A 25,973-nucleotide genomic window follows, 5' to 3' on the forward strand; every position below is an offset into this window, starting at 1 on the left:
CAACTTTAAACGCACCACATTATTCAATCTCTTGAAAGATATGGGTTTTGAATTTAAGAAGGTTGGCCGCAAGAGTATCCTTATTGAACGGGATGATATTATACGATGGAGACATAAATACCTACGTCGCATCAGGAAGTTGAGAGAAGAAGGTGCTTAATCTTTTTATTATATTTAATTGCAAATTACATAATATTTATATTTTAGGTAAAAATATTGTGTATACGGATGAGTCATGGGTTAACATTGGTCATTCGGTGAGCAGGGCGTGGCATGACACCACCGTTGAAAGCAATCGTCAGGCATTCATCAAAGGACTCAGTACAGGTTTAAAATCACCCACTGGTCTAGGGCCTCGCTTTGCGTTAGTACATGCTGGTGGTGATAATGGTTTTATTCCGGGCGCGGAACTGACTTTTCTCTGCAAAAAGAACACTGCTGATGCACACAACGAAATGGATGCAGACACTTATGAAAAGTGGTTTTTTGAACAGCTTCTACCAAATGTGCCACCGAATTCAGTCATTGTTATTGACAATGCCTCGTACCACAGTAGAAAGTTGGAGAAGATACCAACAATGTCGTGGAGAAAAGAACACATTATAGATTGGCTTCGTGAGAAAAATGTACCGATTGAAGAAAATCCATTAAAACGAGACCTACTGGCTTCTGTTGCGCATGTTCGGCATCACTACGACAAAAATAAGCTTGATGTTATTGCACAAGAAAAAGGTTACGAGATTCTCCGTTTACCTCCATACCATTGTGAATTAAATCCCATTGAAATGGTGTGGGCTCAAGTTAAACATCATATCAAAATGAATAACAAAACATTTAAAATAAAGGACATGGAAGAATTAATAAAAATGGGTTATTCACAAGTTACGGTTCAAAATTGGCAACATTATGTCAATCACGTGAAAACTATCGAAGATGGCATGTGGGCACCAGATTATCTTCAAGATGATGTTGAAGAATTTATAATTCAAGTGTCGCAGTCATCTTCCGATGAATTTCAATTCGATTCCAGTGACTAATATGTATACTGTACATTTGTAAATTTTTGGGGACTTAATAAATACAAGCTGTTCTCGGCCACATTTGACAAACAATTACAACTTGTTATTAATTTACCTTTTTGACTTCTGAGGTTAGGTTAAAAAGTAATAAATAGTGTCTAAACTACCGTTTTACGGTGCAGTAATCGATCCTATAATAAGTTTGGCAAGCATGTACTGTTTCTCCATAAGCCCCATACTGCATACTAAGGTGCGAATGGTCTAAAAACTTAACTTGCAGCTATTAACAAATAATAATTGTTAAAATTTTATTTAGACTTTTATATTCCTATTGCAATATTATTTATACGTGCTAAAAGGTTTCGAAATGAAAAAAACCTTGATTGTAAATTGGTACAATAAAACTGGGTAAATAGGTTTAAGAAATGTCACGTGACAGTTTTGCTGATAGACCGATACCAGCGTTTAGCAGCATCCGTCTACTTGTGAAAATGAGTGCATGGACAATTTACATCACGGATGAGTGACTTTTTACCTTTTTTTTGTTTTTTTTAAAATACGTTTTCATTCATGGTACCTTTAGCAAGTGTTCTCATGTTTAATACGGAGATTACAATAAAATAAGTACTAAATTCCAGATTTTGAGTGATATGGATGCTATTAAAGTGACCTAAAATCTCTACTGCTTTGATATGGTCCATTCCATTTAAAAAGGTACATACGATTGTACGTATGAATTCTTGCCTCATAAATACTATTAAAAAAATTATTCCTCTACAAATTGTATGGCTATTGTTTAACCAACATAAATATTTAAGTGCCACATTAAAATGCCAAAACCAAGGAAAATATCATCAAAAAAGGACTTGTCCCTGAGGCTAAAAGTTGAAATTTGATTTATTACAAAAAGTTGATAATGGATATGAGATTTAGGCGGTGCAAACTATACGGGGCGCGTAACAATGGAGTTCGGTACAACGAAAAGGGGAAAGAGATACATAATCTATGAAGGATGCATGTACCTCTTTGCTAAGAACCTTAAACTCCAAAACTGCTCATCATGGCTGAGTCGAGCGAGAAGAGCAAAGAAGCATCCATCGGCTCTTAATTTAACATGCAATGCCAGGATCTGCGCCAACGATGACAAGGTAAGATTAGCTAAACCGAGCACTGATTTTGGAAGTGCAGATGGTTTTCAGTTTCAAAGCCCTTAATTGGGTATTTTATTAGTTACGATATCGTCTTTTGACCTTTTGACTTTTTTATACGTAAGTTTCATCGTAGCTTATACCGTCGTCTAATGTTAGTTTTTAGGTTCGGTCCTCCCTTGCAAAAAATTTGGTTTATCAACCTCTTCAACTTTCAATTTTACTCTGGAACCAACCACGGATATGGTCGTTGGCCTTTCCAGTTTTACTGTCCTTTTGGGTTTTTAATTGTTTTCCACCTATTGTAAGTTTGATAGCTATAGTCTCTCCTCAATGATCTCTACCATCTTGTAGATCACCTGAAGATGACCGTTGGTCGAAACATGTAGTGTATCACTTCGTTTTATTAAATTATATGGGAACGGTTTAGAGAACTTTTATTCAATATTAATAAATTATCCCATTTAGAGTTTGAACACAAAATGGACGTCACGATTCCAAATTATACCTTAATATTGAAAGTATCCAAATTTTAAATGTTGGTATACGTCTATTACATACACAAAGTAATAAAACGTGATATTGGTCAGTAATATTGGAGATTTCAAGCTCTAAGTTAATTTAATACTTCACAGCCGACTTTCTATGTTAAAAGTCAACCATACACAAAATACCCTCTCAGGGGAGCGAAATTCTGGTACGAATTATCCGGGTGCGAATTGTCCGGGAGCGAAACGTCCGGGTGCGAAATATATTTGGTGCGAATTTTCCTTGGTGCGAAATGTCCGTGTGCGAATTATTCGGGTGCGAATTGTCCTACAACCCATTCCAAACCTTAAATGAAAAAGAAATTCATCCACATCTATTTGACACCTTGGATCGTCTTATTGAAAACACCGTGGAGACTATCTTTAATTTAAAAACTACTCGACAGAAACAAAAATTTGATCGCCTTTCAGAAAACGGAATCAAAAACAAAATACCCTCTATTAAGACCGTACATAATCTCAGCGACATTCAAATTAACGAAGATGCCATTCACATTCTAGAAAAAGGATTTAATTATGCAATAACTCCTAAAATTATACTAGTTGAAGAAATTATCACCAACGTAGAAACTTGTTTACAAAATTTACCCTCAAGTGAATCAACTATTACTGATGAAATTAGAATAAACGTTGCCCATATTCTAAAAAATGCTAAAGTACCTAAACCCAATGTTACTAAAAGAGAGATAAATGCCTTAAAAGAACTCAAGAAAACTAAAAACATTTATATTCTTCCTGCAGATAAAGGCAATGCAGCAGTAATTGTAAATTCTACAGACTATCATAAAAAAATTCGTGAACTAATAAATATCCCTGAATATAAAATCAACAAATCTAATCCTACGACTTATATAGAGAGGAAGACTAAATCTATAATTAATTCTACTTCAATAGACAAGAAATTAAAAATTAAATTAATCCATCGAGAAAATAGTTCAAGAACTCCGAAAATGTATGGTCTTCCAAAAATCCAATTTTTAGCAGAGAAATTGCTAATTCGTACATTAAAAACTCTTATGACTTTATACATAAATTTAAAAATCCTAATAACAAAACACCCTAATGGCAAATTTCTTCACAGTGTTTACAGAAAACCAACACATATACCTCAACGTTCTTTCTCACCACCATCCCTGTCATCTACAGAGCGTTGTAAAATCATTACTCTTTCGATCACATAATCTTTCATATCAAGATTCTAATCCAAAATGGATACTCCTCTATAAATATCCACAAACTAAAAGAAAAAATTCAAGAAAATTCAAATAACTCGAAGAATTTAAACAATGAAAAGAAAATTCCCTTAATTCTTCCATATATAAAAGGCGTCACCGATATTATAGCTCGCAAATTTCCTAGATCTATCTTTCAACCCAGTTTTAAACCTTACTTCAACCTACATCAGTCACTAACTCCTAAGACAAAATTGAAAATTAAGAACATGGAGTCTACGAAATTTCTTGTATTAAATGCTCTAAATCATACATCGGACAAACTAATAGAAAATTATACATACGAGCAAAAGAACACCATTTAGCAATTAAGCAACATAATAAATCCTATGCTTTATGTGAACACTATTTAGACACAGGACATTTTATCAACACCAACAAAATTAAATTAATTGCTCCAATGCAACATTTAAAAGCTCGACTGATTAGAGAAGCTATTGAAATTCAAAAACGACCAAATTGCCTTAATAAACCAGTGGATATTTTACAGGACAGCATAGATTGCTTTATACAGGGTGTCTTAAATTGAGTAAGATAGCATGGCTATTAGGAAATCATGGCTGATTATGATTGGAAAAAAATTCGTTTGTTTATTGTCTGGCATAGTCACCATCGACATGGCCATGGAATTATTGCCATAAGGAATACATTGTAAACTTCGAGGCAAAAATGTAAGGTTGATTCCCAAATGAAATACTAAGTGTTTAGTATCACGGGTTTTGTAATTTCTTTGTCTATCGAGTGTCGAGTGACACTACACAATTTTGCCAATTTAACCGAATCTGTAAGCTTAATAATAACAAAGATAGCCATGTTATCCTACTCAACTTAAGACACCCTGTATATCTCATATGACAGATACAATTGGCATATAATAGGTAAATGAAAACTAATCTGCCAATCAAACTTTTTTAAACAATTTTTCGAACATTACATAACATATGCTACCAAGCGAATGGACAACGAAAAACGCCCGTTAGTGTGCTAACGTCCTGTTATTTTTTCTCTCCAATATTATTTTAAAATTGATAGCACACCTTTATTAATAAACTTATGTTTGCCGTGTTGTCCAAATTTGAAAAATTAAAAAAAAAGCACGGACCGCTCAACAGACGTATGATATACGTTTAGACGCTAGTTCTAGCTATGTAAAAAGAAAATTTCGGTGACAAGCGTTTAAAAATCATGGCACAAAATCCGTCGTTATCTCTCGGTGTTATTCATTTAGAAGTAGGCACAGGGATTTCTTATGTCTACTTCTAAATTACAAAAACTCTTCTAAAATGCGCTTAATTTTACGCAACCAAAATTTAAAAAATACGACAGTAAGTAGTATGCTGAAAAGATGATGAAAAGATATTAAATTCGACCGCCATTTCCCTTAAGTTTCTTATAGGATTCTCTTTCACAAAAATTGAAACATTCAGTTTCATGTTCTCCGTTAAAATTGAGGGTTTTTACGGTGTCTTATGTGGACACGAATGAAAATAAAAATACGGAAGCCAAAGCAAAAATAATCAAATTAATTAATATGACAGTCAGATCTATATTTGTTTTAAGAAGTTTTTAGTTGCATAAAATTAGGCCCCCTTCAAAAGAGATTTTGTGATAACATAAGGAAAAACAATACACATAAATCCCTATGTCTACTTCTTAATAAATAGCACTGTATATTTTGGAACAAAAACATCCTCGTAACTTATTAAATGGGTCAACGCATAAATATATATCTAGAGGACTGAATCTCCACATCCCACTCCATCGCCTATCTCCTATCTATTATACCAGTAAATCGCTACTAATGCGGGGCATAAAACTGTATATACTGTTATAAAAATCCAGTTCAACAAAAATTAAGACAACTTCCAATAGAAAAATGGGCGTAAAATAGCTTTAATGTTAAATGTTGTTTTTATTATTTTTATTATCATTGTTTGTAGCGAATATTCCAGAAATCCCGATAGACATAGATGGGCGATAAAAGAGTAGTCATCGGCAATAAGAAACATTTTTTTCCGGAAAATATAGCGTGTTTGTTTGTTGGGAGTACATTCTTGAATATTCGGGAGCGTTCGGAAAGTTTGAGAACTTTCGAAGAATACCGGCGTTTGCTACATAAGCAAATCGAATTACGTTTCAAGTCAGTTCTAACATCGATTCGAAGTGAAGTATTAAGAATGATAAATGACTATTACAAAGTAATCCATTTTATGACTGTCATAAGTGTATTGTTTGTAGGTACCCATGAAGAAATTGTAACGACACGTAAATGGTTTTCTAATCAAACGTCTCATCGAAAGGAATTGGTTTCTACAAACTATAACTTTCATTCGCGACTCCGTTTTAAGATGAGTGGGTGACGGGGTGGGGAGGGGGTGGAGGGTTAAAAATGTATGTTATCTTTCATGGTATTATAATGAAAGGTTTCAACGAAAGGAATTAGTTTCTATCAACCACTGTCCTCCTCCTCGTCCTCTTAACGTGATTGGTTCCAATATCTCTAGAGCGAAGTGTCGGAGGAGGGTACTCGCAAAGGGCGATCGGTACGTTTGGAAGAAAAATATATCCATTAGTGATATCAATTTTTAAGAGCAAATATCTCGAAAAGTGCCAGAAGAGGATACTCATAAAAAGCAAGGGGAACATCGGGCCGAGACACATCTACAGGTGATGTTAATACATTCAGTGCCAATATCTGTAGAACGAAGTGTCGGAGCAGTGTGAATATTTCGACAATGGCGTGTCGACGGAAGGTATCTACAAAGGGAAAGTGCAAGATTGCTAAGGGCTTGACTCTTCTTGCATTATATAGCGTATATGATACAATATACAGAGTGAGCAACAATGATTGAAGCGTGCGTCATCACCGCTTGTTCCTATTAATATCAAAACTACCTTCTTTGTATGGAGTTGTATACGAAAATGACGTTCTGCGCTGTCACAGTGACGTGCGTCTATTCGTATTTCGTATCTTGTATCAAATCAGCATATGCTATGAGCGGCACATTGCCAATTTAGCTGAAGCGGCACGCTTCAATCTTTGTTGCTCACTCTGTATATACAAATTCTAATATTGTGGGTACAAATTAGTTCCATTTCTTTTTTTTAATTCTGAGAATTGCCCTTTTTTAGTAAAAAAAATTGTTTTAAATAATGTATTTTAATTGCTTAAACAATGAAAATCTAATTTGAGTACAAGTTAGTGTTTAATTCATAGTTCTTGATGCGACTAATAAAATTTCAATCGGAAAAAGTAGGGGTGCTAACTTGATTTCTAGTTAGCACCCCCACCTTAGAATCGGTTTTCCGGCGGAACCAAGCAAATTGTAATTTTGTGGGTACAAATTAGTCTTTAATTAGTCCTAAATTATAGGCCTATTTTTACTTGATTTGGGCAAAGTGGGGATGCCAACTTTCTCGGCCTCAAAAAGGCACAACTTGGACTCTCGATCGCCCTGGATAAACCTCAACCATAGAGGAAATTGTATTTACTCTATGCCTCAACTCACCGAACCAAATAGACAAAGTTCGTGGATTTCTAAAAGACATTCTAAGCTCTAGCTCCAGATGTTTAGATATAGCTCGACCTTGAGCTCGACTCTCTCACAGACAAATATAGTGCATTTACAATTAGCCTATACACTTGCACTCTACTGCACCTGTCTCAATGGCTTCGGATATGCTGAGACACATTAATTATAGTATTACTAAAATAAAATAAGCTTTGCTCACATAAAACAAAGTCGACATTTTGGAATAGGTAAATGTTCCAAACTACGTGGGGTTTCAAAGTCAAAATTTTCTGGTCAAAATTACGCATTTAAAAAATTTTAAAGATTACGTTACGTTATAGTGAAAGTGAATTTTTCATAATTTGAAGTAAACTTTGACGTTTTACGTTTTTTGCGGTTTTCTGCTACTATAGTACTGAAAGGAAAGAATTAGAATTCATAGAGATCCAAATTCCGTAATAAATCGTCTACGTCGCCCATGCCAAAGCAATTACTTTGAAGGGGAATTTTAAATTAGATTGAATAAAACAATCATACGAAAACAGTCTCGTTACTTTATTTACAGTCACGTATCCTGAACCAATAGCAAGGATCAGTATTTAAAGCAGTTCCATACAAATGTATTCGGATGTAATGGCTACGAAGCCAGTAAAAAACTAATTAACCTCTTTGGAATTCGTTATTGCATCTCATCAATGAGAAATGAACGAATTTTACGTTTTCTAACTAGAGATTCGAAGCAAATGGTTCCGAATCGAGTAACCTGCAATCTTAAGATAACATAGTGCACGAAAACAGTAATGGAATTGGAAATAATGCAGAAAAGGCAGTAGCGTTCTTATCCTCTTCCGCAACAAAGACTTTTGTCTCAAATCACTGTATTTTACAGATACAATTGAAACTATGGATGGATTTAGATAGATTAAGATTGAGTGGTCTATTATAGCCGGCGATCTCTTTCAGTTTGAGTTAATTCCACGCATTTGTATTATCAAGCGTGGCCCTTTTGTTCGGCGTCTTTTCCCAAAACGCATATATGGCATTAATCCACGTCCAAATAATCACACTGGCGATATGTGTATTTCAAATAAATTTAGCGAACTAGTGCGATATGGCGGAAAAATTTTCGCGTCCCTTATTTATGTGAAGTTCTCGCCTTTTTGTCAAATCGCCGAAACTGTCCGCATATTTTGAACGATTAATCGTTATTTACGAGGCGAATTCAAATCGGCTTTAATGATTACCTTCCTCGGCTAAAATATATAATCCACTTCACATCCTAAATCAAGGGTTAATCCACCTATGTTTCATAAATTATTTAGGGAAACTGCGATATAGATCATTGCCTGCAGTTGAAATTTATGTGCTCACTATTAAGTGGTTCTCGTTACTTTTGTTCAGTTATTCCTTATCGTGGAAGAGCGATATACCTACATTGCAGGCGCGATTTATTGAACTCAAAATTTAATATCGCTGACCGCGGAGCATTACGTAATGGAATTCCTTACGATATTTTGGTCGCAAACGAGCGTACGTTTCCACTATTGGTTCTTTTACGTATAATACGTGCACCTCCATTACGGATTTAATACGGAAATATGGGCCACTGAACATAAACACTAAAGCAATCCAAGCTTTCAAATAAGTTTTTGTTTTCATCAGGAATTCTTATCAGATGCCATTACAGGAATTTCATGAAAACATCAAATTTAGTTTGCAGAAAATCCCTCTTAATGGCCTACAATGACTTTGTATGCGTGTTTTAGTTTTGCTTCCTTAGCGTAATAATAAACATTGGCAAATGTTAATGATAGGCCAAGTGCCATGTGCCTTGGTGACGCGAGATTTGTCTTTGTATTCGAAAGGTGATGTGCGATACGCGCTTTGTCCCGTTCACACATTCCCTTGGAGGCTGATGCGTGCTATGTTCCTTTTATGCCCTGTAGATAAAAAATGGCATTTACTCATTTAAGATTAGCAAATGTGACCAAATCCCGCTGGGAACTAAAAATTGCACTTATAACTCGAAAACGGAGCATCTCACATAAAATTGTATTTCCCATTAAAATTAAAAAACATACAATTGTGATCTATTAAAAGTTAAAAGTTAAAATCGGTTCAGCGATTTAGTCACAATCGATCGTCAAAAATGAGCAATCTTTACCAGCGTAGCCGAAAAATGAATTAAGCTCTCAAGTTTCAATGACTATATCTTAAAAACGGCAACTCCAAATGAAAAACCTTAAGCATGAAACTTCTACGCAAAAAGAGCGACGTTTAACATCATTTTCTTTGTGTAGAAAAACGTAAAAATATGTTAGGGAGTTGAAGCATATAAGCGCCTTGAAATCGTCATCCCACCCCATATTTAAAAAACTAAGGGGCCATACGAAACTCTAATCAGAGCCAAAATTTGTATAAAAATGTTTAAATTTTCCTTGGTGTTTGATATAAATATTTTATTATATCCCATTAACCTTAGAATTATAAGGTTTACCACAACATTGGATTACGGTAAGTTTCAGAACTATTGAGGAACTCTCCAGAACTCTAATCAGAATTCCAATCTGCTTCAGGGTAATTATTTTGCTATTATTATTTGTTTGCAGGGAAAACTTTAATAGAGAAAATTTCCGAACCCTAATCGAACTCCAAAATTCTAACCAGAAACACTCCCTAATATTCCTTTAGCGCTTAATACAAGCCTCTTAATTTTTAGTTCACTTCAAAAAATAAAAAGTGCACTTTTGCGCTCTTGATGTCTGTCTGTCTGCCTGTCTGAGTCACAAAAACTCCGGAACTACACCACTTAGAGACTTGGTATTCCTGTCATTAGATCAGAAATTAAAAATTAGTTCATGTTTATATTTTATAGTTAAGACATGAAATGTCCATATGGAAAAAATCACTGAAAAAATCGAAAAACCAAATTTCAAAGTGCACTCTTCGCCTCTTGCTCACAAGCGACTTAACGAATTTATTATTATACGGTTCAACACAAAACTTCATTAAAGAAACTTTTTATAACTGAAAATTCGTTTTGTATTTTTTGATGTACAAAGCAAAAAAGTCCTCCATTTTTCTTATTATAAGTCGCCAGCTTCCCTTCGTAGAGAATCTTCCTGAACTCTTGAGGGACTACTATTAACCCTAATCAGAACTAAAAAATTCAACCAAGGAAATTTCTTCAGCACTTAGAATACGAAAATATCTCATTTTTCTATTTATTAGGTTTTCGATAAAGCTCCATTACAGAAAGTTAAAGTGAATGATTGAAGGGCTGTACCTAACTTCAGTCCAAACACATACTCTCCAAGAATTTTTGTGTTTTTTTAGTGCGAAAAGTAAAATCCACCAGTCAGATCTTTACTATAGAAACTTTTAGAACCCTTAAAGAGCTATGCGAAACTCCAAACAACACTCAAAACGTGAGTCCTTTGATAGTTTAACTTTAGCCGTTGGTGATGGTTCTTCAAAGACACTGAAACATTTTATAATGAAATTTTATACCGTAACATATAAAAACGGTTTTTATGGTTTTTAATATTTCAGGCATATTTTTACACATTTCCATAAGAAATATAGTTGAGAATATTTGGTGGAATTTTTCATTTCTAGCCACAGTTCCCGATCACTCTACACAACTATTCATTATAAGATTTTGCTTTAAAATTTAGGCAACTGATAAAATTGGGAGTTATTTATTTTAGAACATTTGATGAGGTCTTTTGAATTAATTTTTCACGAAATTTCTTTAATGATATAATCAGGATTCAGGAATTTTAGAATTATTGATGGTTTTTTTCCGAACTTCCAGTTGAAAATCTCCAAAACCTACAACTATTCCCAAAAAACTATCATTTAAAGCTTAGGGTAAGTGAAATTTGGTTCAGATGAGCGGAGTAATGATTGTTTCATGATTCGTAACATTATTTCAGGATAGTTCAACCCTTAAAAATCAGCCCCTATTGTAATTTAATAAAAAAAATGTATTTACCTTCAAACAATTAATAATTTGTCACAGCGTTTTGATTTAAAAATGTTATTGCTTATAATATTAGTAATTTAATTTTGTACTTTTTAAACCTTAAAAACCACCCCTTATTGCAATGCAATGCAATGTTCTATTTGCCCTTTTAGAATTATTCGATAAAAATTTGTGATTGTTTTTGAATCACTTTATTTTTGAAGATAGAAACTACATTAAAAACCATTTTGTAGTCTTTTACAAAAGATATAAGGTTATTTACATTAAATCCCTTTAAAACTTTTAGTTTCAAAAAGGGTTGAGCTTAAACAACGTAGTGTTCGTTTTAAACGTTTATATCTCACTTAGTTTGTCGTACAGAAAATTTTGGAATTAAAAAAATCTACAATTTTATACTGTGCCATTTTTTACGAACCTCCAGTTCATTTTGGAATTATGATGTGAAAGAGAAGAATATTTTTCACAAAATTGCAGAAATTCGTTTTACATTTTTAGCTCAAATTATTTCAAAATTACGTTAAGTATTCTAAACTGGTCAAACCAGAAGTACATAAATAAAGAGAACTGAAAATGGGTAACGAAATTATAGTTAGGGTGGTAATTAAGGGTTTGTTTTCCTTGAAAAAGATACGGATCGATCTTATTTTCACCATAACTCGTTCAATATTTATGGCCAATACTTTTTCTAAAAGAAGAAAGATTTTTTTTAATACTTAATATAAGTGTATCTCAAAAAATGCACAGTTTTCCAATTATTTGACTTTGAAACTCTGTGACGGTTCCTTTGGAAAATTATTATAATTTTTGTTAGAACTCGTAATTTTGAATGTTCATAGTGAATTTAACATTTGACGAACAGGACCTAACATTTACCGATCCATATAGCTCGGTTCGTATTGGTCATACAGCAATTAATAAAAAAATCTTTTTAAGCTACAATTTTGTTCTCCACAGTTTTTATTATGAAATGCAGTTTTTATTTATAAACAAAATTATAGAGCACTTTGTGATTAAAATGATTTTTTCTATCTATTGCTGTAATCAAATTCTAATAAACAATTCCATCTCAGAGATGGGGTGCCAACCACCCCGCAGGGTAAAAGTACCCTTTAGCATAATATACATTTTGATCCTTAGGAGATTCCCTACCTACTGTCAAAGTTTCAAGTCATGACAGCCAGGTCTTCATTTGTTTTAAGAAGTTATTTTGGCTGCATAAAACTGGGGGTGCTTCAGATGAATATTGATCATTTAATAAAAGTAGATAGAGAGGGAAAACAATACACACAAGACACAAATCTACTTCTAAATGACTATCATTGTATATACAGCTGTTATCACTATTATGTTCACGTTCTGTGCCTTTTTGGTTTAGAACATGTTTTGTGGGGGCTAAGTGAATGCCAAATAGAGTGTTTTGGGTTTACTCGAGCGTGTCGGATTCAAGTAAAGTGGGTTAACTACGTGTTGAAAAGTGTGCATTTCAATAATCTGACGATATACCGAAGCGTGACGTGAGGGAGTGGGGGAGGTCATAAACTTGCAAAAAAAAGTTACCCTGACTAAATTATTAGAAAAAAATACTCTATCAAATGATACAAAAAGTAAACATGACTTCCATACGAAAAAACAAAGTCGATGATGGATGAAGACGAAACGTCAGACTTAAAATTTAAAACTAGCATGTTGTAGACTGTAGAGGGGAAAAAGTGGCCATAATAATGTATCATTTATTTTGAAATATATTTTTAAATAATTTCGGTAAAAAATAAAAACGATTTTTCAAAATTTCGATCTTTTCAGGATATCCAAAAGTAGTCGGAATTGTTTCAGTCTCAAAACGGAATTATGTTAAGCATCATCGCAACTTTGACACATTTAAACTAACTACCTATCTCTTACAGTGTTTCCGAGAACCCCATGGTTGCCCTCGAATTTGAATCAGGCTGTATAAATGTAAAGAACGAGCACCAAAGAATAGGTACCTACTGTAACCGTTTTGGGTAAATCCACCCCCAATGTGTTTATAAATCGAATACGGCAAAACGCGGGTAGTTATCACTTTCTAGTTTGTGCAGAAAAATACTGCTATACATATCCAATAAACAAATGCAAAAATAATTTCTTGCAACCCCTTGCGTCACATAGAAATCCACCCCCAATGTGTTTATAAATCGAATACGGCAAAACGCGGGTAGTTATCACTTTCTAGTTTGTGCAGAAAAATACTGCTATACATATCCAATAAACAAATGCAAAAATAATTTCTTGCAACCCCTTGCGTCACATAGAAATCCACCCCCAATGTGTTTATAAATCGAATACGGCAAAACGCGGGTAGTTATCACTTTTAGTTTGTGCAGAAAAATACTGCTATACATATCCAATAAACAAATGCAAAAATAATTTCTTGTAACCCCTTGCGTCACATAGAAATCCACCCCCAATGTGTTTATAAATCGCAAAACTAGAAAGTGATAAGTGACAACTACCCGCGTATTGCTTGTTTGTAAAGGTGGACGCAATCTACATTTTTTTCGTATTTCTGTGGTATTCGGGCATCTTCCGGGAAACGGTCGCTATCTTTAGTTGCTGTCTTCACGCAGGTTGAGCACTGTTCGGGTTCGATGTATTGGAATGTACAGAGATCTCTCATTAGACAAAAAAGTTCGAGAGGACAGAGTTTGACAATGGGACATAAACATTTTGCAAATGTACGAGTATTTCCTTTCGATGTTATACACATTCAAAATCTAAGGGCGGCCATAAATTTGAAGGTTTTGCAGATTACTTTCAGCTTAAAGTTTCACGGATTTTGGATAATTTTTCAAAATCGCGTTGTCTTACAGATATAAACACCCTATAGGTATGTGAATCTTCACTGTATACATATAATATGCTTTTTTATAACCATCACTCTCATTATGAAGTCGAAAATTTGCGAAGACGTTAAACTCCTAAAGCATTAAAGGCGAATATGACGTAAAACGGAAACCTAACCCTTGAAACTACTAAAAATTTTATTTGGTTTAATAGCCACAAAATAGATCTTCGCAATGTGCTCGACCTCATATAACGTTTAATACAATATTCACCAAATTGCGACCGGATTTATTTTATTTGGACAAACAGAATTGAATTTCGAGACTTCGCTATTTGTTTGTGACAATATGTAGGAATTGTTCATATCGCATTCAGGAGATATCGTCAGATGTGCATGACGTCCTGTAGATGTCCGAACCGTGGGCCCATCTGGTGATGTCATAATATTACATTATCCTGCAAGTGACTGCCAGAGACTGTATGGGAAAAGTTTATTTGTTCGAAGTTGACATTATGTGACACGCCAACGTGTATATAGAAAATGAATGACGCGAGTTAGGGATAAATATGAAATATGGAAAAGTTTCCCGAGTCTTCATTATTTGTCATTTTATGAGATTGGGCGAAGATTCGAAATACAATTGCAGTTTATAGATTATTGCAAACGCTAAAGCTTTCAAAGAATTTCAACAACTTAAAAACAAGCAAACTTTTAAACTTCTAGAACTTGTAAAGCAGCTGTATTTCAGAAAACTAACGGTACTAACTTTTCGTATTTCCACACAAACATACTACTAGCTTGCTACCACCCCATACGTAAGTTGTACACAAAGTACAATCCATACATATCTGCAATGCAGTATAAGCTTGAATAATGAACGTTTAACAATGTGATAAGAAATCTTTAATCTTATTACTCCCCCCGGTCTCGACGCTGAAACTATAATCTAATTCACTAAGATAAGTTTGTGGGAATTATTAACGAAATTGCACCGCATGACATTCGCTATTGCACACATAACGTCCAAACATGAATAGTACAATGCAGCCCGACGCTCGTATACATTTCCCCACATTTCCTCCATTGTGCTCAAGTTTGCGTTATTACAGACTAACTTTTAGCGCTGCTTCTCAGACTTGAATTCGGAGGGCGTTTAAAACTATATTAAATTTTAATTTGCCTCGTTCAGACGAAATGAACTTATTGGTAGGTGATTGTGACATGTATTTTCGGTTTACTTTTCCTAATGGATACCTAATCGGAATAATGTTCAATTGTTGCAATTGGTCCGATCTTCGAAAATCAATAACACTCATTAAAGTTGACAAAGCAGGAACCACTATACCATTTCCCCATGTTGTTAATATCAATCTTTCTACCTCTTGTACAATTAAATACACTGTACATATTTAACTTCAAGAACTGCTGCAACCCCAAGCGTTCAGATTTATACACATACCTTTTACCACCTTCTACTAATTTTCCAATAATTTGTACCATTTGTACAGAACTTTAGTTTTCAAGTAATGTATAAGTAGGATATAAAATCACGAAATTATATCTCGAAGTTTCAGGAAACTCCAAATCGTTGTAAAGTTTTACCATTGCGCATTAAACACCCTATACTAGAGAAAATTAGCGTTCCTTGGATTGTACAAGCCAATCTTTTAATCAGATTGGGACTCCATCCATACCTTCGTAATGCAAAAATTTTTATTATTCCACGTTGTAAAGCTTGAAACTTGTGTAAAATAAAGTTTGAGAAGTTAAGGGCTACAAAGAAGCCCAAATTCAGAGATTATAAAATACTGATCTGTTTCACTTCCAACAGTTCAAAAGTTAGAAAAGTAAAGCACATAACCAGTTACAAAACGCAAAAATATGGCATCAAGAATAAATTTCTCACCACCACCGAAAAAAGTAACATTAACTCACATTAATCCTACTCCATCCATTTACGACCTCCCTCAGACCCAATACAGCGATACATGTCAAATCTGCATTAGAGAAAAAAGAAAAATTAGTAATTGTAAGGAGAAAAATACAAAATACGTAACATAAAAAATTAAGTGACTTAAAAATATATTTTTTCTGAAACTAATTTAGAAACAACTACATTCGTCTTTAGAAAGGGTAAAGAAAATGAAATTTTCCTCTCTAGTGAGGAAACTAAAAAAACAATTGCTGCGTTAATCTCAATAGGTAATGACATTTAAAATTGAAACATGGCCCTATCTAGATTGCTATGTAACTAACTTCAATATTGCGTACGACAATTTTGCAATTTTTATTGTAGTTTTTCTGAAAAAATTATGTGTAAAACTTGAGAAGAAAGCGTTTTTCAACTCATGATCAATTGACACATGAGCATAGCGAACAAAAGTTTAAAAACTGCACTTTCTTCTCTCGTTGCGTATAAATAACTACGAGTAAGTATTAGATCTTACCAGCATGGGAAACAAATAAGACACTTTCACGTACATTCTACCATCAGTTCGTAAAAATGCAAGCCGGTGAATTTAAATCCGCAATTGAAATAAAAAATTAGAAGTTGCAGGGAGAAAAATAAAGAATCTACACGAAAATGCAATAGTGCCAAAACTAGACTTTTTTAACTTACCTTCACAGGGAAAAACAAAGAATTTCTTGACGTACATCCTGACCCTTTTCTTCGTGACCATTCAAGCAGGTCATTGAGAAATCTGAAAGTAAAAGAAAGAATTAGAAACTTTAGGGGTTAGGTAAATGCACAATCTGTCACACAAGAAAAGCAGTAGCGCCAAAATTTTTTTTATCTCACCGCCACAGGAAAAAAGTGAGAATTTCTCACGTACACCCTGCTTTGCGTTTTCCCACAGTCCGCGACCATTCAAGCAGGTGAATGTTAAATCTGGAAGTAAAATAGAAAATTAGAAACTGCATAGGGAAAATGCATAATCTGTCACACGAGAAATGCAGTAGCGACAAAATTAAATTTATTTGTTTCTTCGCCACAGGGAAGAAGTCAAGAATTTTTCACGTACGTCCTCTCCCAATTGAATTTTCCTTCAGTTTGTTACCATTCAAGTAGGGGAATGTTAAATCTGCAAGTAAAATAGAAAATTAGAAACTGCATAGGGAAAATGCATAATCTGTCGCACGAGAAATGCAGTAGCGACAAAATTAAATTTATTTATTTCTTCACCACATGGAAAAAGCAAGAATTTCCCACGTACGTCCTGTCCCAATTGAATTTTCCTTCAGTTTGTTACCACTCAAGTAGGGGAATGTTAAATCTGCAAGTAAAATAGAAAATAAGAAACTGCATAGGGAAAATGCATAATATGTCACACAAGAAATGCAGTAGCGACAAAATTAAATTTATTTGTTTCTTCACCACATGGAAAAAGCAAGAATTTCCCACGCACGTCCTGTCCCAATTGAATTTTCCTTCAGTTTGTTACCATTCAAGTAGGGGAATGTTAAATCTGCAAGTAAAATAGAAAATTAGAAACTGCATAGGGAAAATGCATAATCTGTCACATAAATAATTCAGTAGCGCCAAAATTAAATTTATTTATTTCTTCACCACATGGAAAAAGCAAGAATTTTCCACGTACGTCCTGTCCCAATTGAATTTTCCTTCAGTTTGTTACCATTCAAGTAGGGGAATGTTAAATCTGCAAGTAAAATAGAAAATTAGAAACTGCATAGGGAAAATGCATAATCTGTCACACGAGAAATGCAGTAGCGACAAAATTAGATGTATTTGTTTCTTCAGCATATGGAAAAAGCCAAGAATTTCCCACGCACGTCCTGTCCCAATTGAATTTTCCTTCAGTTTGTTACCATTCTAGTAGGGGAATGTTAAATCTGCAAGTAAAATAGAAAATTAGAAGCTGCATAGGGAAAATGCATAATTTGTCACATAAATAATGCAGTAGCGCCAAATTAAATTTATTTGGTTCTTCGCCACATGGAAAAAGCAAGAATTTCCCACGTACGTCCTGTCCCAATTGAATTTTCCTTCAGTTTGTTACCATTCAAGTAGGGGAATGTTAAATCTGCAAGTAAAATAGAAAATTAGAAACTGCATAGGGAAAATGCATAATCTGTCACACGAGAAATGCAGTAGCGACAAAATTAAATTTATTTGGTTCTTCGCCACATGGAAAAAGCAAGAATTTCCCACGTACGTCCTGTCCCAATTGAATTTTCTTCAGTTTGTTACCATTCAAGTAGGGGAATGTTAAATCTGCAAGTAAAATAGAAAATTAGAAACTGCATAGGGAAAATGCCTAATCTGTCACACGAGAAATGCAGTGGCGACAAAATTATATTTATTTGTTTCTTCGCCACAGGGAAGAAGTCAAGAATTTTTCACGTACGTCCTCTCCCAATTGAATTTTCCTTCAGTTTGTTACCATTCAAGTAGGGGAATGTTAAATCTGCAAGTAAAATAGAAAATTAGAAACTGCATAGGGAAAATGCATAATCTGTCACACGAGAAATGCAGTAGCGACAAAATTAAATTTATTTGGTTCTTCGCCACATGGATACAGCAAGAATTTCCCACGTACGTCCTGTCCCAATTGAATTTTCCTTCAGTTTGTTACCACTCAAGTAGGGGAATGTTAAATCTGCAAGTAAAATAGAAAATAAGAAACTGCATAGGGAAAATGCATAATATGTCACACAAGAAATGCAGTAGCGACAAAATTAAATTTATTTGTTTCTTCACCACATGGAAAAAGCAAGAATTTCCCACGCACGTCCTGTCCCAATTGAATTTTTCTTCAGTTTGTTACCATTCAAGTAGGGGAATGTTAAATCTGCAAGTAAAATAGAAAATTAGAAACTGCATAGGAAAAATGTATAATTTGTCACATAAATAATGCAGTAGCGCCAAAGTTAACTTTATTTGTTTGTTCACCACAGGGTAAAAGCCAAGAATTTTTCACGTACGTCCTGTCCCAATTGATTTTTCCTTCAGTTTGTTACCATTCAAGTAGGGGAATGTTAAATTTGCAAGTAAAATAGAAAATTAGAAACTGCATAGGGAAAATGCATAATCTGTCACATAAATAATTCAGTAGCGCCAAAATTAAATTTATTTATTTCGTAACCCCAGGGTAAAAGCGAGAATTTCCCACATACGTCCTACCCCTGTTGCGTTTTCTCTCAGTATGTGACCATGCAAGCAGGGGAAAGCTAAATCTGAAAGTAAAATAGAAAATTTAGAAACTGCATAGGAAAAATGCATAATCTGTCACATAAATAATTCAGTAGCGCCAAAATTAAATTTATTTGTTTCTTCACCACATGGAAAAAGCAAGAATTTCCCACGTACGTCCTGTCCCAATTGAATTTTCCTTCAGTTTGTTACCATTCTAGTAGGGGAATGTTAAATCTGCAAGTAAAATAGAAAATTAGAAACTGCATAGGGAAAATGCATAATCTGTCACACGAGAAATGTAGTAGCGACAAACTTAAATTTATTTGTTTCTTCACCACATGGAAAAAGCAACAATTTCCCACGTTCGTCCTGTCCCAATTGAATTTTTCTTCAGTTTGTTACCATTCAAGTAGGGGAATGTTAAATCTGCAAGTAAAATAGAAAATTAGAAACTGCATAGGGAAAATGCATAATCTGTCCCACGAGAAATGCAGTAGCGACAAAATTAAATTTATTTGGTTCTTCGCCACATGGAAAAAGCAAAAATTTTCCCACGTACGTCCTGTCCCAATTGAATTTTCCTTCAGTTTGTTACCACTCAAGTAGGGGAATGTTAAATCTGCAAGTAAAATAGAAAATAAGAAACTGCATAGGGAAAATGCATAATCTGTCACACGAGAAATGCAGTAGCGACAAACTTAAATTTATTTGTTTCTTCACCACATGGAAAAAGCAACAATTTCCCACGTACGTCCTGTCCCAATTGAATTTTCCTTCAGTTTGTTACCATTCAAGTAAGGGAATGTTAAATCTGCAAGTAAAATAGAAAATTAGAAGCTGCATAGGGAAAATGCATAATCTGTCCCACGAGAAATGCAGTAGCGACAAACTTAAATTTATTTGGTTCTTCACCACATGGAAAAAGCAAGAATTTCCCACGTACGTCCTGTCCCAATTGAATTTTCCTTCAGTTTGTTACCATTCTAGTAGGGGAATGTTAAATCTGCAAGTAAAATAGAAAATTAGAAGCTGCATAGGGAAAATGCATAATTTGTCACATAAATAATGCAGTTGCGCCAAAGTTAACTATATTTGGTTCTTCGCCACATGGAAAAAGCAAGAATTTCCCACGTACGTCCTGTCCCAATTGAATTTTCCTTCAGTTTGTTACCATTCTAGTAGGGGAATGTTAAATCTGAAAGTAAAATAGAAAATTAGAAGCTGCATAGAGAAAATGCATAATCTGTCCCACGAGAAATGCAGTAGCGACAAAATTAAATTTATTTGTTTCTTCGCCGAATGGAAAAAGCAAGAATTTTTCAGGTACGTCCTGTCCCAATTGCGTTTTCTTTAAGTTTGTTACCATTCAAGTAAGGGAATGTTAAATCTGCAAGTAAAATAGAAAATTAGAAGCTGCATAGGGAAAATGCATAATCTGTCCCACGAGAAATGCAGTAGCGACAAAATTAAATTTATTTGTTTCTTCACCACATGGAAAAAGCAAGAATTTCCCACGTACGTCCTGTCCCAATTGAATTTTCCTTCAGTTTGTTACCATTCAAGTAGGGGAATGTTAAATCTGCAAGTAAAATAGAAAATAAGAAACTGCATAGGGAAAATGCATAATCTGTCACACGAGAAATGCAGTAGCGACAAAATTAAATTTATTTGTTTCTTCACCACATGGAAAAAGCAAGAATTTCCCACGCACGTCCTGTCCCAATTGAATTTTCCTTCAGTTTGTTACCATTCAAGTAGGGGAATGTTAAATCTGCAAGTAAAATAGAAAATTAGAAACTGCATAGGGAAAATGCATAATCTGTCCCACGAGAAATGCAGTAGCGACAAAATTAAATTTTATTTGGTTCTTCGCCACATGGAAAAAGCAAGAATTTCCCACGTACGTCCTGTCCCAATTGAATTTTCCTTCAGTTTGTTACCATTCTAGTAGGGGAATGTTAAATCTGCAAGTAAAATAGAACATTAGAATCTGCATAGGGAAAATGCATAATTTGTCACATAAATAATGCAGTAGTGCCAAAATTAACTTTATTTGTTTATTCACCACAGGGAAAAAGCCAAGAATTTTTCACGTACGTCCTGTCCCAATTGAGTTTTCCTTCAGTTTGTGACCATTCAAATAAAGGAATGTTAAATCTGAAAGTAACATAAAAAATTAGAAGCTGCACAGAGAAAATGCATAAACTGTCACACAATCATCAAAAAATTTTTAGTTATTAGGTAATGAACCTCGATATCGCTTGCAATTTTGTATCGCGGTCTGTCTGTCCTTCTGTCCGTGTGCACGATAACTTTCTTTAGAATCGTCCGATCGCTTTTAATTGGTATGTATTTGTGTTCTTAAGGATACAAGAAATGCTGCTATTGTTTTTAGCGATTGGGCCAAAAAATTACAACGCAAAAACGTTCTGGAGGATCGTTCGGTGTTCAGTTGTATCGAATTTTTACAATTCTTTTATCTTAATGGGCTTTAATTAGTTACAGTTATTGGTTATTCAGTAAAGTATAGCGATATGGTGTATGATATCTCAATTACGTAGGTACTAACTTTTTGGTCTGACAGTAAAATTCCAAAATTCTTTAAAGCGTGAAATTTTAACTATTAATTAATAATGGAACTGTAAATTTTATCTGAATGGAATTTCGCATTGAAACTGTATCGCAATAAGCTACAATGGTGTTAAGAGTTTTACGAATTTATTATGAATTTTGAAATTTGAATTTTAACTATGAAATGTGGGTTGCTGAAAATTCAAAATTTTCACTTAATTTTTTTTTTCAGGAACGCTAAATTTGTAAAGGTCGCTTTTAGGATTAAGTAGGTAGGTACTTTAATAACGTTCAAAAATTCAAGCTATTGTAAAATATGTTCCTCTTTGAAATGGCAAAGGTAATAGAATAGTATCCTTGGTTATGGGTTGATTTTTCTCTTAACTAACAAGCTATATTCCAATTGGAAATTGGAAGATACTTAAACTCTTAGTAGATATGTTAATGCAAGATCGCAAGTGGACTAACTCTCTCCATAAATCTTAAATTGGATTAGCAATGCAACGGACGCCATCTAACATCAATGCATGATAATCAAGGTATGAATATTCCACTTTACAAAACGGACTCGCATGCATTTAAATGCATATTGAGCTACCAAATTGAATTTGAAATTGGAATTCTGAATATCGCTTTGAACTTTGAACGCGCAAGAGAGCCAAATGCAAATGTATTTCTTTCTTCGGCTTACAGAAGTCAAAGTCGGCGTCGAAAAATTAAAAGTCGCCCCCGACGAACGAGGTGTCGGTTTAATTTGTCAAGCTGGATGTCAAGCAATCTGGCCGAAAAGGGGCCCCCCCTTGATTAGCCACACTATCGCGGAACGGGGGACTCTCAAAGTCTTAATTAAATCTCAAAGGAAGGAAGGAAAAGTCCTCGAATGCCGACTCGAACCTAATTGATTGGCGGACCGACGATTGGTTCTGCGGCGGACAACACTCAACATTGACATTGAAAGATTAAAATCGTCCATTTTAGTTTAGAGTATCCGAGACATCTTTGTATCCAATATTTTATGGACATTTATTTACAGTTGAATTCGCGTTCGGCTCGCTCCATTGTAGTAGATGAGGCGGATCGATCACGACCCGGATTAGCGGTCTTCCCTCGAGTCAGAATAATGAATTTACTGTATTACGACCGCTTTAAATACTTAATGCCTGCTATAATACACTCTTATCGATTCGCGACGTGCGCGTCCGAAAAGCGTCCTTTTACGACTTGTACAATGAAAAAAGTGCGTGCAACGCTGAGGAGCGGCGGCGGCGGCGGCATCCTGCAAGTTATCTAACTTCGACGAAATTCATTTCATTTATCTTCTTCACGGTTGACTGGTGCTACCCTGTTCGTCTCGTGTCGGTAATATTCCCCTATCACTCTTCTTCATATACGCGGCTACAACTGCCATTTTAACCCCTTATCCAACATGTAGATCACACGTCCCTCTCATTACCATACGGTGGAAAGTCAACGGGATGAACACTTGTGCTGATTTCCCCCGCATGAAGCAACTGTGAACGATATTCAATCCTTGCCCTTACACTTAATCTGAGATTTGAATGATGAGTTTCACATTAAAGTTTCGTTTTTGACCACAAATTTCGTGCATCATCATACCAGTGGCGAATTATTACCGGTCAGTTCATTATTGCAATCATCATAACCGAAAGATTGGATCACGTTCACAATATTTTAACCGTGGCCTATTCAGCTTATTTATAAGCAACTTTTGCGTGTACAATATACACAATATATATTTATATGTTGTTACACAAATAGAAATTTACTATATCATTTAGTGGTGATGTTCTTTGTAAATAAAAACTACCCCTATGCGTTTCCCTTACTGTAACATACAATCCATCTATATATTAAAGCGCTCAATTCGACTGAAGAAAATGTTGACATTGTCAATTGGTATAGTGTCGGAAACAGTTTATTTTTTGTGAAGCCAAAGCAACAATATTAATTGATATGACTGGCAGGTCTTTATTTGTTTATTTTGGATTAATAAAATTAGGCGCCCTTCAGAAGAGATTTTGTCATTTAAAAGTAGACATAGGAAAAAAACAATACGGGTAAATCCCTATGTCTTAATTTCTTAATCTTAATAAATATCACTGTAGATATGGCCATCAATGTTTTCTCATTTTTTGACGCTGATCCAACCTCGTCCATTAATGATGCTGAAAAACGTTTCGGTCTATCGTGTTCATCCATTTATAGGATCTAAAGTCCCTGGATCTACGAATGGATCTCAAATTCAGTTTTTTTAATGGCTATATGAAGTTACAGTCTTTAGTTCATTATAAACCTAAAATTACAGTAGAAACTCTTGAGCCATCTTGTTCTGGGAAACAAACGACCCTAGAACTAATTCGAGATTGGTGAACTAAAAACCTTTACCATAAAAATTAAATAATGACCGCCTTTAGTAACGCTCAGCTAAAAATTGAGTGAGAATTTTGTTTTCAGCGGACATATTTAAAAATCATCATGAGTTAGCTTACAAAAGCGGACATTTGCCCCTATAAAAAGCAGTTCTCCCAGTGAAATTAGTTAATTTAAGTCGATGTTTTTTTGGAGAAAGGAAATTTGACGCGATATTTGTAAAAAAATGATACAAAGTAAAAATGTTGGCATAATTTACAATTTAAAAAGTTTACCATTTGTACTGTCAACCACTTTTAGTTGGAGGATGCGATTATCAGACGCACCAAATAAGAAAGCAACGGGAAAATTGCCTCTTTTTGTGTTACTCGTACATTTTTACAGATAAATAACACAAAACTAAATATTCTGGCATAATTTCGTCCATATTACCCCTAAAATTTCAAAATTTGACCACTTGTACTCTCAATCACCTTCAGTTGGAGGGATGCGACTATCAGAAGAATTGACGCGAGATTATCTTCCATGGGGTACCATCAAATTTTCCGCAAATGTTTCATACACAACCGTTCTTAGGGCTGAAACCCACCCCCTACTTTTTCCAGAAAACTACTATGACTGTTGTTTTTGGGGATGAAATAGAAAATGAGGCTTGGATTTGTCACAAATAGTATAGCACAAGGTATGAAAAGGCGGGGGAGTCAAGACACATTCTACCTATAAGAAAATATTAATTTTGGGGCGCAGAATCCAAAAGGATTCGTACTTTTTCGATTAGACTTCTCAATCAAAAGTTATGGACTAGAAACCAATTTCGAAAGAAAATTCAAAGGGCTGTAACTTTTGAACTAGCAGCCCAATCTTGGAACTGTTTGAAATTATGGATTCTACAGGCCACATTCTATAAGAAAATTTTTTTCGGGTCGATCTGAGACAATTTTTTTTGCACCAAAATTTCTCGGGAAAACACTTTTTCTTATTAATTTTGGGGCGCAAAATCCAAAACGATTCGTACTTTTTCGATTAGACTTCTCAATCAAAAGTTATGGACCAATTTCGAAAGAAAATTCAAAGGGCTGTAACTTTTGAACTAGTAGCCCAATCTTGAAACTGTTTGAAATTATGGATTCTACAGGCCACATTCTATAAGAATATCTTTTTTCCCGGTCGATCAGACACAATTTTTTTTTCGGGGCTCAAAAAAAGGCAGGTTATAACCTTCCTTTTTTATCAAAAATCGACTGCACCAAAATTTCTCGGGAAAACACTTTTTCTTATTAATTTTGGGGCGCAAAATCCAAAACGATTCGTACTTTTTCGATTAGACTTCTCAATCAAAAGTTATGGACCAATTTCGAAAGAAAATTCAAAGGGCTGTAACTTTTGAACTAGTAACCCAATCTTGGAATTGTTCGAAATTATGGATTCTACAGGCAACATTCTATAAGAACATCTTTTTTCCCGGTCGATCAGACACAATTTTTTTTTCGGGGCTCAAAAAAAGGCAGGTTATAACCTTCCTTTTTTACCAAAAATCAACTGCACCAAAATTTCTCGGGAAAACACTTTTTCTTATTAATTTTGG

The 25,973-nt window shown here is 34.5% G+C and overlaps 1 long non-coding RNA gene across 1 annotated transcript in view; it reads right to left on the reverse strand.

The window, feature by feature from the left end:
* The window catches only part of LOC116175703, a 36,031-nt gene extending 19,071 nt beyond the window's left edge, over positions 1-16,960 (reverse strand). The window contains exons 1-2 of the long non-coding RNA XR_004146342.1: positions 16,892-16,960; positions 16,207-16,268 (exon numbers count right to left, since the gene is read on the reverse strand). This is a non-coding gene — a long non-coding RNA (uncharacterized LOC116175703). The remainder of the gene's footprint in view (positions 1-16,206; positions 16,269-16,891) is intronic.
* Between the last annotated feature and the right edge of the window lie 9,013 nt (positions 16,961-25,973).

This window comes from Photinus pyralis, unplaced genomic scaffold (assembly GCF_008802855.1).
Source record: "Photinus pyralis isolate 1611_PpyrPB1 unplaced genomic scaffold, Ppyr1.3 Ppyr1.4_LG7, whole genome shotgun sequence".
NCBI lineage: Eukaryota > Metazoa > Arthropoda > Insecta > Coleoptera > Lampyridae > Photinus > Photinus pyralis.